This window comes from Pygocentrus nattereri, chromosome 22 (assembly GCF_015220715.1).
Source record: "Pygocentrus nattereri isolate fPygNat1 chromosome 22, fPygNat1.pri, whole genome shotgun sequence".
Taxonomy (NCBI): Eukaryota; Metazoa; Chordata; class Actinopteri; order Characiformes; family Serrasalmidae; genus Pygocentrus; species Pygocentrus nattereri.
In genome coordinates this window covers 29,430,226-29,446,505 of record NC_051232.1, presented here as the reverse complement: position 1 = coordinate 29,446,505, position 16,280 = coordinate 29,430,226, and positions in this window count along the sequence as shown.

Sequence of the window (16,280 nt, the reverse complement as noted above, 5' to 3'; positions counted from 1 at the left end):
ACCTCAGAGACGCCCTTCAGAGACTCAAGACTCGACATAGACTTGCGCCTTAAAGACTTGAGATTCAACTCAGACTCGCAACTCAGAGACTTGACATAGCCTGGTACCTCAGAGACTTGAGACTTGACACAGACACACATCAGACTCACACCTCAGATACTGGAGATTAGACTGTGTCTTGCACCTAAGAGACTTGAGGCTTGACTCAGACTGACCTCAAAGACTCACCTCAGAGACTCAAGGCTTGCACCTGAAAGACTCAAGACCCAACTCAGACTCAACTTGGAGACTCAAGAATCGTCTCGAAACTTGACAGACCTGTGCCTCAAAGACTGGAGACCAAACTCAGTATTTTAAAGACTCAAAACCTCAAGGACTCATGACTCAACTCAAACTCGCACCTCGGATACACGAGATTCAACTTGGATTCGCACCCCACAGACATGAGACTTGACTCAGTCGCATCTTAGAGACTCGAGATTCAACACAGACTCGCACCTCTGAGTCTTAAGACTTGACTTAGACTCACATCCCAGGCACTGGAGACTCATCTCAAACCTTCACCTCTAAGACTGAAGACTCGACTCAAACTTGCACCTCAGAAACTCCAGACTCAACAAAGACTTGCACCTCAGAGATGGTAGATTGGCCACTGAGTTGATCACGAACACCTGAGACACGTCGATCAATAACGTCTGACAATGTTCAATGTGTTCAACAAAGATATCTGTGACCGGTCAGGGAGTTCATGTAAAACATCTGAGACTGGTCAGTGAGTTTATCAAGAACAGATGGAGTTCACAGCACTCAAGATAAAGGGCTCCCATCGCTGAGTATCTGGGAATGCATGGTTTTAAAAGATTCTACCTCATCGTTTTCTAAAGGTTTTATTGAGAGCACCCTGACTCTTGCTTTTACTCCCTGAAATTGAAAAAAAGTATAAACATCACTGCTGCATGTTCCAGATCTGCCTCACAGTATTAGCTCATATCAGCACCTCACGCAGTCGAGAAAGTACAGCCATCATTTCTAACCCCACAAACAATCTGCACAACTGCAATAAGGACAGCGGTATAGACCACAACTATATTGAAACCAATTTTACACAAAAGTCATTTACCCCATGCAGCATCCCCTTGAATAACCAGTCCTGGGTAATGGGTAATATCTTGCTGCATGCATAAACGACATACAAAAAACCTTCTTTATGAGCTAAATAAAAGCCATCATTACATCTGGATGGAAGAGAACTCCAAAACAATCAACTACACACACATAGAGCAAAAATGATATAGGACAGGACTGAAATGCCTCACTTTGGCAACGGAGGCTCGACGTCTGATGTGCAAATGCTGAGCTTCTAGATGCAAGTCTAATATAGCGACTTCTTAAATGGATCTGTACCCAAATCATACTGCTCAGTGAAAGTTCCTAATAGAAACCAATGCAGAATCTCTGGCCACAGCTCTGTAATGAACAGAAACAGTGAGTCAACAACTGACTGACCACTCAATCAGGATATTCAAATCATCATGGGTGAGTTTCAGGCCACTGGTGTGGATGGCTGAGTTTCTGTTCTGGATACTTCTTTCACTCCACTGCCCATTGACAAACAAGGGCTGAGAAAGGTGAAAAAAATCTTAAAATAATATACGATATATATGTAGAATATCAATATCAGGTATTATGAATTATCATCATTATGTATTTGGAAATGCTGAATAAGTCTAAAGAGTAGTTTAAACCCCGAGAAATAAAGGTATGTTCAAGTGTAGCATACAAAACTGTCAATCAAGACAGAGCATGAACTAAAAATCAAAACAAAATGTACATTTTGTGGGCCTTTTACAGGGCCTGTAAAGCATGTAACACCTTGAAACCTGTCTGTACAAAAAAAAGGTCAAAAAAGGTCAAAAGAGGTTTACTGTGAATGACTTTCAATTAAAGACAGTAATGTTGTGTTACAAGTGAATGGCTAGACTCCTCCCTCCCAGTCTATCAAGTAACACTGCCACCTAATGTACTGAAGAAGCTAAGTTCAAACCATTGCTGCCAACAATGGATTAACAAACAGGCCAGAATCAACATTTTAAAAAAGTACTGAAAATTTAGATTTTAATCATTATCGTTAACAATTCACTTCTCTGGCTTTCCACTTTTGCTTTGCTACTACTGGCATTTTCTTCTACTTCTTTTTGTTTAGAACGCGATTCCTCAAAGTGGGTGTGGAATTCAGAAACGTGCAGACGGATTGGCTGTCATGCTGCCTTTATTCCAATCCTATGTGCTGCATGATGGGCTGCAAGCACGGTCTATACTGATGTAAAATGGACTACGGATGCATGACATGTCAACACAATAAACAATATGCTGACAAACACACCATTAAGCTCTGCAATGACCCACCAAATGACCTCTCGCACAGTACCAGAGTGGGGAAACCAAGTGTTAGAACCAATATGTGCTTCCCTGTCCTGGTCTTAAATCCTGCTGTCACACATTGAGACTGAGTGACTTAACCATTCTGCTAAACAACCCAAAAACTACTCTCTCCTCTACTTCCCCATGAAAATTCTTAAAACGTGAATTGCCCGTCTCTTTGTAGAAGAGATTAGCCAGATTTGTAAGTAAAAGACGACTATTTTAGTGAATTTATCGCTTCCCTTCCTGGCAATGTGACATCAAACAATGCATTCTACGCTCATATTGCATAGCCTTGATACGGGTTTATGAGACTTATCATTATTAAGGACAAAAACTGTGTGGCAGCGCAAATCAAGATCTTTTTAAGGCCCAGCACTTCAGCACAGGCAAAGGCAAAGGCTATACTGGGTGCAGCAGGTGTATCTGGCATGAGGACTTCCCTCCTAGATACAGAGGCCAAATGAGCGATCACTCTACTGCATGTCCACTGTGGCTCTGCAGCAGCTTTCACAGTCTTGTACTTGTGAGGGCTGCTCAGGTCTGAAACCCTGAGTTATTACAGGCTTCTCGCTTTTTCTACAGCTACACCATCTATGAAACAACTTCTTCCCACATCCAAAAGTTGCACTGAGACTATAATTGAAGGGGAGCGCTCAGCCATTCACACTTTGTTCCCTGCCTAGAACACCCTTCCCCACGGTCCTGCATAACACGCAGCGCAGTCCTCCTCTGCACTCTGGGATGCTGCCAGAAAATGAGATTTCTCACCCAGCAAGCCTCCCCCCGCCCCGCCCCCCTTCCCACTTAGATGATTTTGGTAAATAAATAAACAGTCTTCTCACGCATGGCATGAACAGAGGCCAAATGAACCTCTCAGGGAATGTGGCTTTAAAAATGGATAACATGCATCTCCATACGAGAGAAAAAGAGAAAGAAAGCTGCAAAGGAGGGAGTTTTAAAAAAAAAACAGCGCTTCTCGAAACCCCGGCGCTTATTCTTTATTCGGGAGCGTGATGTTGTGGTTTACATCACTATTAATTTTCAGCATATCACATCATCGAAAGAGTAAGCCCTTAGAAAATGTGCATAATTCATAACGCTATTCTTGGCTGAGCTCATTACTTACCCAGGCTGAGAGGAAAAAGGCAGAGCGTGATATGAGCTGTCACATTTCTGTGTTTGCGCACTGTTTCTTTTGGGCCGCTACATTATTTTCTTCGGGGGAAAAAAATCCCATTCCTTTGCCTTGCAATTATTAGTCTGTTCTTTATATGTGTTAACATGTCAGAGTCGCTAAAGCAAGGAGCTTCAGAAGTGCTGAATTTCATCGCAGGGAAAAGTCCAGAGGATACAAAACTACTGCTACCAAAACAGCCTGCAAGTGCTAAGAAAGGGTTTTAGTTGGTTTTGGTAACAGAGGCTTGCTGAAGAGCAGTTGTGAAGGACTTGCCATAGAAGCAAGTCCATCAAATGCACAAGAAGTATGCAACCAGCACAGCGCTGCTTGGTGAAAAGCAATGCTGCTCCTGGATAACAGTGCATGCAACGTGACAGCACTGCTGAAGGAAAAGGAAGCATCTCACAGTAGGTTAAATTAGGTTAAGCACCTCCTTGTTTTTATGCTCGTTGTTCATTTTATCAGCTCCACTAACTATATAGGTGCACTATATTGTAGTTCTACAATTACTAGTTTTTAAGAATTGTGTCCACTCACTGTCCACTCCTACCTTGTCAGTCCACCTTGTAGATGTGAAGTCAGAGACAACAGCTCATCTGCTGCTGCAGTTTGTGTTGGTCATCCTCTACACCTTTATGAGTGGTCACAGGACGCTGTTGGCTGGATATTTTTGGGTGGTGGACTGTTCTCAGTCCAGCAGCGACACTGAGGTGTTTAGAAGCTCCAGAAGCACTGCTTCTGATCCACTCAGACCAGCGCAACACACTCAAACATGCCACCACCACAGCAGTGTTACTGCAGTGCTGAGAATGAAGGAGTGGACAACCTACCAAAATTTCATCAAGAGCACTTCAACAACTCATCCAGGAGGTCACAACACAACCTATGCAAACATTTAAAGAACTGCGGGCCTCACTTACCTCAGTTAAGGTCAGTGTAGATGATTCCACAATAAGAAGGACACTGGGCAGAAACTGCATAGGAACAGGAGCAAACCATTGCCACATAGAAATCAAAGGGTGAAACCTAACAAAGTCTGCAGAGAAACAGATGGACTACAGTCTGTAATTGTAGAACCTCAAAAGTGCTCCTATAGTGGAGCTGATAAAATGTAGAAGCTATGTGGTTGTAATGTTACGGCTGATTGGTGAAAACACTATATAGACAAAGGTATTTCATTTATTATAATTATTGAGTTCAGCAGTAGACCACGCAAACTCTCAGAGTGGGGCCTCCGAGTGCTGAAGCACACATTGAATGTGAGAGAAGAACATTTAAAAAAAATAGAAGAAAAAAACAGAAGAACCGTTCATTGAAAGGTTTTTAGGGGGCTAAAAGAATCCCTTATTAAACTTTACAAGTATTCTTTTGGCTCCCTCAAGAAGCTTTCAAAAAATGGCTCTTTATTAAACCACATTTTTTTTAATGATGTGTGAATGGGAATAGCCTTTTTAATAAACGTCAACATCAAGTAAAAGCTCTGTACCAATTACAGGTCTGTCCTAGAGCCGAACACACCAAGAGTCAAAAACTATTTAAGAGCTTTGAAGGACCTGAAGGCAGCATAAGCCTCTACAAACAAGTCTGTGAGAATGTGGTTGAAAGTAAGAGAAAAGCGCTACCCAAGCCCACACTTTCCTAAGCTGCTGGAACAGCTTGACGGATGATGCCTCTGAATTATCTTGTCCACTGGTGGGCTTTTTGAAGTCACCTTGCAGACCCCACTTGCGTAAGTGGCTCAGTTTTGACACGCTACAAATGAGTGGAACCGAAGGGGGGGTGGAAGGACTTTGATGCGTGATACATTGCCTCACCCGTAATGAACTGTGCTTTACAAATGACGATAAGGCTCAGCGCAACGTAGGAGGCACGGAAGGTCACGCAACGAGTATGATAAGCCGACAGCAGACAATGATATATTCACAAACGCAAATGCCTACGTATCTGTACGGCTCTGACTTTAGCTCAGGTGGGTACTGTGCTGGGGCTCTGTTATCATGCTTTGAAAACCAAGACTCTGTCTCTGAACGATGTGAATTTGTTTGCAGAGGTTTCCTCACATAACAGCTTGTCTAAAAGCATTTTTAGAAGACACGTGTTTAAAAACCGGTGGCAAGGCATTCTAATAACTCATGACAGCAAAACACCCAACTACATTCCAATATGTTTTAACATACAATCCTTTCTAATAGTGTTGAGTCGTCTCCTCACCGTGGGAGGATGGACAGAAACACCTGTGGATGTTTTCAGATCTGAATCAAGATTGGAGCTTGATTTTCTCCTCGCTCTCAAAGATGAAAGATTCGAGTACTGTTTATCTGACGGCAACGGCTTTGGTGGTCTACCCGATCTGGCAGGTGGTTGCTGGGAGCTTTAAGTCATTTCTTTTCATTTTTCCCACTTTTGTCCTTCAGACAGCTCTCCCCCAAAATAAATAGCTTGTACTTACCCAATTTTTATGCAGGGCTTTACACAGTGTCTGTTCACAAAAAAGCGAGCTCACATTTTATCATTAGGCTGGAGAAGGATCGCAAAATCAGGGTAATGATCAAAGATGAGTATTGGCGTAGAAAGAAAAGAGATCATAATGAATCTAACGCCGGCTGATTAAATTAGGCAAGTCGCCAAAGAAGCTCGAGATGAGCCGAGCAGCTTGAGACAAAGGGCCGGGCATAAATCAAGACCAGAAAGAATGCTGAAAATTCCTATTTATGTAAGAGTACTGTGTGATGATTCATTCATGCACAAGGAAGGGTATTAATGGGCCCATGGCACACTTCACTTTAAAAAGTAGTTCTGCACTTCGGAAACATTGTGAACTTTTCAGAAGGTAGCCTTTTATTCCCTCGTCCATGCAGGTTATATATGGAAGCTAAGCTGCGAAACCCTTTTGAATTCATTATTTTCGTTGTGTCACAGAAGCCAACAATGCATTTACATTTACATATAGAGTGACAAACACCCCAAAGAGGTTTCTCTATGCTGGTCTCACCTTGGTATCACCATGTGCGCCACCTCTGACACATTTACACAGGTTTCTTGAACCATGCTTCATTAGCTTTTCTAAAATAAACGCAACTAAAAGTGTAAATGACATGGTTCCACTCAGAAAAGGACTGCTACATGGAAATATGTGAACGACAGTAGTTGGGATTCATTACCTTCATAAATCAGTGGCGTAGGGTTGGGCCACATGCTTTAACAAAGGCAGCTTTCATAGACCTAACACTGCCACACACTTAACTGACATCACATAACTGGCCTCGCCAAGATCATCCACACAAACCAGCAAGACAAGCCAAATGTGGTAGTTAAGCTGCTTTGGCAGCGATTAGCCTACAGTCTGAGAAGCTGGTGTTGTTGCACAGTAGTAGACACGTTCATGCAACATCATTTCAATGCGTAGGAGATGTAGCTCCAGCCTTTAAGCAGCAATAATCATATTTTGACTCCTTAACGACCTTGAAATTCAGAGTACCCAGTGACATTTGGGAGAAAAGTGTGTAAAGGATAAACAAAGCCGCACTTTGAAAAAAAAGAGGCTGTTTCTTTCTTCTATAGGTGAATCCTACAAGACTCGAAATGCACAGCATGGACATTACGCCAAGCACATAGTGATACACGACTTCAGAGATCTACAGCAAGTAAGACACAAGCACAGGCCTCAAAGACGTACTGCATATTTGCCAGCAAAAAAAAAACTCTATTTCAACAGAATAACTCTCAGAACTCCTACAAGCTGTTCACACTATTAATGTTCATTTCAGATGCACATATTGCTACCATACCAGAGCACATTCTGTGCTCGCGTACATCTGAACTGCACCACAGTGTACTCTGATCAGACGAAACAAAGCTAGAATCCCTAACTCAGATCATCATGTTTGGAGAAAGATGGATCCCAAGATCTGTGAAGTATGAGGCTGGGAGCATCATGGCATGGGGCTGCTTTTCTGGAGATGGTACTGGTGTATTACACCTCTTCAAAGGAAACAAAAACGGAGAAATACACCGGGAGGCAGTAGAGTTTAGTCTCACTGGCCAAGAAACTAAATCTGGGGAAAAAGAGACAATGACCCCAAACGTACAGCCATAATCACTCAAGAGGGGTTTCTAAACCAGATAGTGAAGCTGCTGACACGGCCAAGTCAGTCTCCTGACTGGAATCCCTTTGAAAACTTATGAAGGATTTTGAAATTGCGAGTCCATCAGAGGGACCCTCGTAACCTGGAATTGAAGACAGAGAGGAATGGGCCGAAATATTGCACAGAGCTGTAACTGCCAACAATTGGTTTGCAACAATGGACTGATGTTATTACTTGTTCCGATGTTCTACTCGTTTTAAAGTTAATACTTGTTTACCTCATATGTGGAAAGGCATCCGCTGAGTGATTACTAGCAGGTGAGAGGATAAGCAAGGAAATGCAATAATGGAGGATATGTGAGGCTGGGAATTTCCACCAAATCAAATTTCCACTCTGGGCTGATGAACACATCCAAGTCAAGCTAGTTGATCCGAATAGTAATGGGGTCAAACCAAAGTAAAATAGGATCTGTGCATGTGTTGACCCGCTCTTCATGAAAATCGGACCTTATCTGCTCAAGCTGGGAATACAATTTAGTGAAAGCTACAAATCCAGCCAAAGTTTTCCAGGCGAGATTTAGGCACGAAGCTTGTTGACTCAAGGTGTAAACAGGCCCAGAGAGAAATTCATTTCGTTCTACTGCTTTGAATTTTCCTTTGATTGAACATAATGCAGATGAAACAAAACAAAACAATACAATACGCCCAAAAGCCTGACTTAGTCTATCTGTGTCTCTGTCTGTCTCTGCGCACTGACCCATATTTATCAGCCGTTCCGAGCGACTGTCTCAGAGTAGCGGTTGTTCTCCTGGTGTACTTGCTGTCATGTAAGGTGAGAGGCAGCGTGCAGTGTTTGCCGCTGGGATTACCGCGTTTGAAATTCGCCTGACAACTTCAGCTCCCCACATCCACGCCACGGATTACAGCTCCAAACCTATTTGCTTTGATATATTTACACATGAGGATTTTCATTGCAGTGTTTTTTTTCCGAAGTCATTCGCTTAATCGGGACCGTAAATGCTACTAAAATGACTGAAATGGTTACGTTTGTGTTGCAGGACACAGTAAGCAGTTGCACCGTTATCACAGCACAGCACCACACCGGCATGCTTTATGGTGATCCTATGGAAAGGCCTTAATAATAATAATCAAAAAAGTTTAATTTAACTTGGTGAAAGGCCAATCTGCATTTGACATGATATTTTCCTGCAGTCTCCGATCAGATATTGTGTGACCTCTACTTTTATAGCTTCCCTAAGGAATCTTAACCTCAATAAATAGAAATGCCTTCTCCCATTAATAAATATAAATGAAAACTAACACAAGGGATTATAATATCGTCTCTCATATAGCTGTCGGATAACTGCACTGCAGTGTCCTTCTCAGGGCACAGTTAAGTTAATGACAAACAGTAATGAGAAAAAGGCCTCGATGGCGAACAGTATGCCTCTAATACATGTGCGTCTTTGCGCAGTGAATTATCCTCCATGCACTTCATTCTTACGTTCAGCACTCAGGGGGCTAGACGTGATCTCGTAAAGAGAACACATGGCTGGGAACAATTCAACCTTTGGGGGGCAGGACTGCAGTGAAATCCAACACAAACAAGGGCAGGCCCCCTGTAAAACCCTGGCCCCGGATCCCTCTATTAGGCCCCCTTTTAACCCCTTGAATGGCTTGGGCCCACTGGCAGGTCCAAAGTTTTATTACACACTAACATAACCTAAGAATTTCTCAGGCAGTTTGCATTGAAGTCCCTGAATAATAAGCCTCAGAGACAGACTTACAGACATACTTTCACACCTAATTGGCCTGGGATTTCAAAGGGTTCCTGTCCAGAGCTCAATCGACAAACTGGCTAAAGGAACTTCTGAAAGTTCTGCTTTGCACGGTGAAACTTTCATGCAACTCCAGTCACAGTAGTTCAATCTAAACTACACTTCAGTTGCATATCACATCCTGCAACTCACTTGAAACGCAGCTGCAACGATTGAAACGGTCGATCAAAAGTCACGCTTAGCGGGAATAACATTGAATAGCACGTGGTCAAACCGCTGATGTCACCAGATCGATGGGCAAGAAAATAAAGCAGGATGGTTTATAGTGCAGTTGAACAGGAGATCCTCCTGACTCACTCAAGATTAGTGGTTTTCATTTGGTCAGTTTCCTGAGTCATGAGATCAGACATGGGTTTCTCAAAGCTGCTGTTTCTGTTTTAACTAGCCAGCTAATACTAACAGCTGCTCAAGCACCAGTGTGTATTCCTCTTTAGCCAGCTCTAGTGGTGATTTACACAGATAGACTCATTTTCTCCTCTCTTCTCCCATCTTGACTCTCTTGTTATGTGATTTTAAACAGACCCAATATTGATTTGGGCTCCAAATGATGACATTTCTGCAGAAAGCGAGATGGTAGGACAGAACGAGTGTGATATCAAGTAGGTTATACCTGAAACGAGTATACAAACATGATCTTTCAATGGCTCGACATGACCGCCAAAGAAAAACCCAAGCCTAGATGGACGCACGAGAGACAAAGCATAAGAAGACGATAAAATGCTGCAATCATGTAAATTGTAAAGCCGTAGAAGACTTTATAGTGGAATGACACAGCACATCAAATAATATGAATAATTTGGTTAACTAGTCGAGTAACTGAATGTCTTTGATTGCTGTAGATTTGCTTGTAATTTACAACTCATGAAGGGCTTAATGATGTGACTAAGATTAGGGCTAAGATTAGATCCTTCCATCCATCTTCTAAATCGCTTTTCTCTCTGGGTCACAGAGGGTGCTGGAGTCTTTCCCAGCGTTTACTGGGCGGAACTCAGGATACACCCTGGACAGGTCACCAGTCCATTGCACGACAGACTTACAGACATATACTTTCACACCTAGGGCCAGTTTAGCATGGACAATTGGCCTGACTGCATGCCTTTAGAACAGAGCACCTGGAGGAAACCCCTGCAGACACTGGGAGAACATGCAAACTCTACACAGATGCCTTATAAAATGATAAAAATGATAACCCTTTTGCATCAATGCATTTTTCAGTGCTACCTCTTCACAACATCCATTCTAAAAAAGCACTACATAAATAGATAAATTAAATGGAACTGAATGGAATATTGCTGCGCTCTGTCTAATGGCAATGAGGTGATGGACGCAAACGCTTCACTGACTCTGTGATTGCCCTTCAGCTTATTCTATCAGGAAGATAACTCTCCTTTATGCCTGCAGAATGAATAAGGAGCACTATTAAATTAATAAAACCCAAGAAAGCTCATTCTGGGAAATTATGATCTACATTATTTATAAACCACTTTGGGTTTAAGATATGTCTTTGGTGTGAAAGTCGTCCTTTAGATCACGCACAACCAAACCTGCTGTGGGAGATACACATATATAATACTTATTACAGTCATAATGCTATAGACACTCTAGAACTCTAGTTCATAGAGTTCGTCACAAGACACTGGTGAAATGCCGACTTGAATTAGGTGTTCTCATGATAAAACTACCGAGGCAGATCATTTATGTAGGAATATAAAGTACCAGCTTTCAAAACTTTCACTGAAGCTTCTGAAGGGTGGCTCTTGGGTCTTAAGTCAAGGTTCCTGTGACTGTTTTCATGTGTGGTTCTTTTAAACGAAACTCTATTTAGAACTGATGAGATCTCAGGCCAGCTTTTGTTCACACTATAACTCCTTTAGAGCTCGCTCAGACCAAACCTAGTAAAAGCCGAGCTGTGCGTAGTGTTGTGTTTGAGCCCCTAGTAACATACTTTAAGCTTAATTTAGACCAGTGAAATGGCAAAATTGCTTCGTAGCTTGGACATACAGTTCTAGGAAAAACGGTAACACTGCATGAACTCTACATTCCACTGACATAACCATATCAAAAACACGCCATAGCGGATGTGACAACCTCAGTTGTCATAACATATTAGGGATTAGGGGCAATATGATGACATTTTATTGGTTTTTGATCAATTATGCCACAATACACTTTTCTGAGCATATCAAGTTGACTGTCAGTAGTTACTAATAAGGCCTGAATCCAGGGCAGCTGTGACGTGGAGCGATGAGGCGGACGCACATGCTGAGATAAGTGAGTTTTATTGAGGGCAAATCCAGGGTCATGGTCGAAATGGTCCAGGTTCAAATAGCCAACAGAGATATGGAGGGTCAGACATGACTCAAATGCACACAGGGAAAAACACCAAACGCTTCAAACAAACATACAATCAAACAAACAAACAGCACAATCAAACAATACATCCAACAAACGTACAAATCAAACAAAGACCAACCCAGACCAGGGCTTATATAACAGGGATAGCGAGGGACAGGTGGGAAACAGGTGGAAAGAATCGGGGCGGAGTCACAAAACAAGGGGGCAGGACTGTGAAAACCAAAACAAAGAAGCACATGGACGACCGGAAAGTAAACAGAAAAGCACATGGAGGAGTGGGAGGAGCCTATCGTGACAGCAGCACAGGTTGTAAAACACTGGATAAAATAACTGAAGTTGGATGTTTATTATTGAGTTTATTAGTCGTATTTTTATAAATAGCATTTTAGATTTAACTTCTGATAAACTAAATATTGTGAAAACGTCTTGAAGCACAACTATATGTAAGTTTCTACATCAACTGAGGGGTTTTCCCTACACTCGTAAAAAGGGTTCTTTGCAAGATACCACTGAAGAACCACGTCTCTTTCTTCAGAGAGCCATTTCTTGCGTGAAAGAACCTTTTGAAAGTATGAAGAACCTCAGAATAATGTAAAGGTTCTGGGAAGAGTTGGATACATTATCTGAAGCTTCCTTAAGGTGCTTCATACTCACCAATCTCTTTTCAAATAAACAATGAAGAACCATTTAAGGGACCTTTATTTCGGAGAATGCAGGGACATATTTAATGCGTGCCAATCGAGAGATTTATACAGTTAACTAACAAATAGTGGAGCTGTCAACTAGAACCACTCTGCACTGTAAACATTCTAGGTTATAGGAACTGTATAGCCAGGCTAAGAACCATTTAGAACCTTTCACTATTGAACTATTCAGCTAAACAGGGTCTGCAGGTGAAGATTAAAGGTCTTTGTACTAGATTAAGGCTCGGTTTAAGCTGTGTGGAGTCATGCTTCTCTGCTTATGAACATTTTCACTGACCCCCCTTTTCTCCCCCCTGGCTTCTGCACCTTCATCCTTGGTTTTACTTGCTCTCTGTAAGTGAGATCAAAAGGTGATCATTGACGAGACGTGCAATTTATTCCCCCCCTGACAGGTGGGATACTGTCAGAGACGCCCATCCATCAAGGTCCCATCAAACTGTCAAAGTGATTTCTTGATCAATCGTTTGAGTGAAGGGAAGTGGCCCCATTCCAATCTCAAAGGTAGGATTGTGGAACGTGCTAGGTGCTCTTAGAGCTGCTGGCTCCTGCACGCTGGGCTTGATAATGACTGTCTATGTACTGCAGGCTTTTTTTTAAAGCGAGCTGCAACAGAGGCTTCATATCATCTCTGTCATAACATCATTTTTTGGGAGAGGTTATTTTGGTAGAACATTTAACACCAGCTGTGCTTTACACTGTGTGAACATGGAACCCTGCACAAGTGGTTCTTTGATGGGTTCTTCAGCAAAGGCAATGTTATACACTGATTAGCCATAACATTAAAACCAGTCGTTTCTACACTCACTGTCCATTTTGTCAGCTCCACTGACCACATAGGACTTTGTAGTTCCACAGTTACAGACCTTAGTCCATCTGTTTCTCTGATATTTTGTTTGCCCCCTTTTACCCTGTTCTTCAGTGGTCAGGGCCCCCAGAGATGACCATAGAGCAGGTACTATTTGGGTGGTGGATCATTCTCAGCAGTGCAGTAACACTGACATGGTGGTGGTGCATTAGTGTGTGTAGCGCTGGTCTGAGTGGATCAGACACAGCAGTGCTGCTGGAGGTTTTAAACACCTCAGTGTCGCTGCTGGACTGAGAACAGCCCACCACCCAAAAATATCCAGCCAACAGCGTCCTGTTAACACTGATGAAGGACTAGAACACAAACTGTCCAACAACAGATGAGCTACTGTCTCTGACTTTATGTCTACAAAGTGTAGGAGTGTCAAACAGAGTGGACAGTGAGTGTTCAAAACTAATGTGTCTGATCCACTCGTATGAATAACGGGTGGTCTCTGTCCAGCAGAGCAAACAACTGGATGTCTGTAAAAAGAAGGTAAAACTCACGATTCTAGTGCAGCGAATAATGCCATGAGGTTTACATAGAACTCTGTGGCTTTACGACAACGATCAGTCACACAGAGATCTCACCATACGCCACATTATGATGAAGACTGGAAGAAGTTTTGGAATACACCCCTCATGATTGTGATCCAAGAAAGCAATACATTCAAGCACCATCTACAATCATAAAGTCTCAGTGAAGAATCACCGTAACACACACGCCAGAGTAAAGGATTTTAAACAAGACAATCTCTACATCCTCTCATGAGTCTTCTTTGTCAGTTCTTTGGCAATTTCTCAACCCTCCTCCCTCCCTCTATTGTTCATGCCGTGAAAAATGTCTCATTACTTTATGTTTAGTTACTTTTCACTTGTAGTTTCTTGAAAGAACAGAACACATTCTGTCCAGAATGCAGACTACAAATGCTCAATTTATACCACGCTTGCTTTGGCAAGTAGAAGAAGGGATGCTTTATTATGATGTGAATTTGATGAAATGTTACTGTTGTGCCTTCAGTCTTGTTTTGGGAAGCAGCTACAGTTTTTCATGTTTTTTTTTATATATATGAGACAAACAGACAAAAGTAGACCAGACCAGACTTAAGCATCTCAATACAGAATACATTGTACTTGGTAACTAAATAATTAAATACATGAATGTTATTTTATTCAAATAATTGTGTAAATCTGAGTACACTGATAAACCTAGATGTCCTGAGGATGTACAAACATAAACACAAAATAGTGAAAAGGCATTGGTAACATTTTATATAAAAATGCCACGTTTATAAAAACTATTCATTGGGTATATCAGTACAGTTACACAGGTATATAGGTCTATATACATGTATTATAACATACGCGTTACAAAAAGAATCCTGGCTTTAAATATTTATAAAAATGCATCACACTTTACAGCCATGTTTACACCACGTTCATAGATTAACATAATACACTAGAAGTGGCATTTATAACATATTCTACTGTCACAGGGACTAAATTGTAAGTTATTGTTCACCCCTGGTCAAAGCTTACTGTTCTTTGTTATCTTCTTTGTTATTCTTATTATTATTCTACAATTTATTTTGTACAATTTTTCACAGGTCACAGTTTTTGAGCTTAGCAACCACGTGGAACAACATAGCAATGGCCTAGCAACACCTCAGCATACACCTGGGATACACAGCAATGGCCTAGCAACACCTCAGCATACACCTGGGATACACAGCAATGGCCTAGCAACACCTCAGCATACACCTGGGATACACAGCAATGGCCAAGCAACACCTCAGCATACACCTGGGATACACAGCAATGGCCAAGCAACACCTCAGCATACACCTGGGATACACAGCAATGGCCTAGCAACACCTCAGCATACACCTGGGATACACAGCAATGGCCGAGCAACACCTCAGCATACACCTGGGATACACAGCAATGGCCTAGCAACACCTCAGCATACACCTGGGATACACAGCAATGGCCTAGCAACACCTCAGCATACACCTGGGATACACAGCAATGGCCTAGCAACACCTCAGCATACACCTGGGATACACAGCAATGGCCTAGCAACACCTCAGCATACACCTGGGATACACAGCAATGGCCAAGCAACACCTCAGCATACACCTGGGATACACAGCAATGGCCTAGCAACACCTCAGCATACACCTGGGATACACAGCAATGGCCTAGCAACACCTCAGCATACACCTGGGATACACAGCAATGGCCTAGCAACACCTCAGCATACACCTGGGATACACAGCAATGGCCTAGCAACACCTCAGCATACACCTGGGATACACAGCAATGGTCTAGCAACACCTTAGCATACACCTGGGATACACAGCAATGGCCTAGCAACACCTCAGCATACACCTGGGATACACAGCAATGGCCTAGCAACACCTCAGCATACACCTGGGACACACAGCAATGGCCTAGCAACACCTCAGCATACACCTGGGACACACAGCAATGGTCTAGCAACACCTCAGCATACACCTGGGATACACAGCAATGGTCTAGCAACACCTCAGCATACACCTGGGATACACAGCAATGGCCTAGCAACACCTCAGCATACACCTGGGATACACAGCAATGGCCTAGCAACACCTCAGCATACACCTGGGATACACAGCAATGGCCTAGCAACACCTCAGCATACACCTGGGATACACAGCAATGGCCTAGCAACACCTCAGCATACACCTGGGATACACAGCAATGGCCTAGCAACACCTCAGCATACACCTGGGATACACAGCAATGGTCTAGCAACACCTTAGCATACACCTGGGATACACAGCAATGGCCTAGCAACATCTTAGCAACCACCT